General features: G+C 46.2%; 1 non-coding gene across 1 annotated transcript; it reads left to right on the top strand.

The window, feature by feature from the left end:
- Positions 1-497: 497 nt before the first annotated feature.
- On the top strand, positions 498-570 carry Trnav-uac. Its single transcript has one exon. It is a non-coding gene; the product is annotated as a tRNA-Val (tRNA).
- The last annotated feature ends 451 nt before the right edge of the window (positions 571-1,021 follow it).

Below are 1,021 nucleotides of genomic sequence, written 5' to 3'. Positions count from 1 at the left end.
TCTCTCCCCCCCCCCCCCCCCCCCCCCACCGCNCAGCGGCCCTAGGCCTACTTCCATGAACTTCTCCGTTCACTTCGGTTTTTCCAGATCTTACACATTCGGTAGCACTCCTTGGGTGGGTGATCAGCTCGTCGCAAGGCCTCTACCTGTACACAAACACAGAAAAACGCACCCACACAAACTAAACATCCATGCCCTGAGTGGGATTCGAACCCACGATGCCGATTTCCAAGCGAGCGAAGACAGTACATGCCCGGGGACAACTTTACCAACTTTAATCCCGGGGTTTTGCGCCCTGCGGGTTGGTTTGCCTCCACATGTGCAAAATAGGAATGTCGAGGACACACAGTTGTCCCATAACATTCATTGTGTGCACATCAACTCTTCGTGGTAATATTCTGTTCCCTTGTTGGGGACGGGTTGCTGTCACAGCGCAGGCGTAGTGATAACCAATCGCCAGGTTGGATATAGATATGCTAGGTTAAACGGAGAGACTTGGTTTCGTAGTGTAGTGGTTATCACGTCTGCTTTACACGCAGAAGGTCCCCGGTTCGATCCCGGGCGGAACCATTTTTTTTTTTTCTTTTTTTTAACTTTTACTATTACGTATTCTATAAATGGCTAAAGGTAACATTTATGTATTACGAGAATGCAACAAGTCTAATGTGATAAAAATTGCACTAAAACAAAAGGTGTTTATTATGCGTGTGAAGAATTTTCATGCCCTTATCGTGGGATTTTGGCTCTAATTTGGCCTACAATCCTATAAACCCCGTCTGTGCGTCAGCCTGTCGTCGGCCCTTTTCGGGAAGAATTTTAACAGGTGGAACTACACTACTACTGTACTAAATTATACAAAAATTATACTTTCCATGGAATTTCTGCTAGTCATCACTTTACGTGGATGTGAAAAAAAGTTTAAAACAGATATCACCGGCTGTTGACGTCGAGTGGTCATTTCTTGTGATTCGAATTTGGGGAGTCTCGGGTTCAAATCTCGCCCACCGAAACCGGCTGCCCT

This window comes from Cryptotermes secundus, unplaced genomic scaffold (assembly GCF_002891405.2).
Source record: "Cryptotermes secundus unplaced genomic scaffold, Csec_1.0 scaffold355, whole genome shotgun sequence".
Lineage (NCBI taxonomy): Eukaryota > Metazoa > Arthropoda > Insecta > Blattodea > Kalotermitidae > Cryptotermes > Cryptotermes secundus.
Note: the sequence above shows the minus strand (reverse complement) of the source record. Positions and strands in the feature narration are given on the sequence as shown.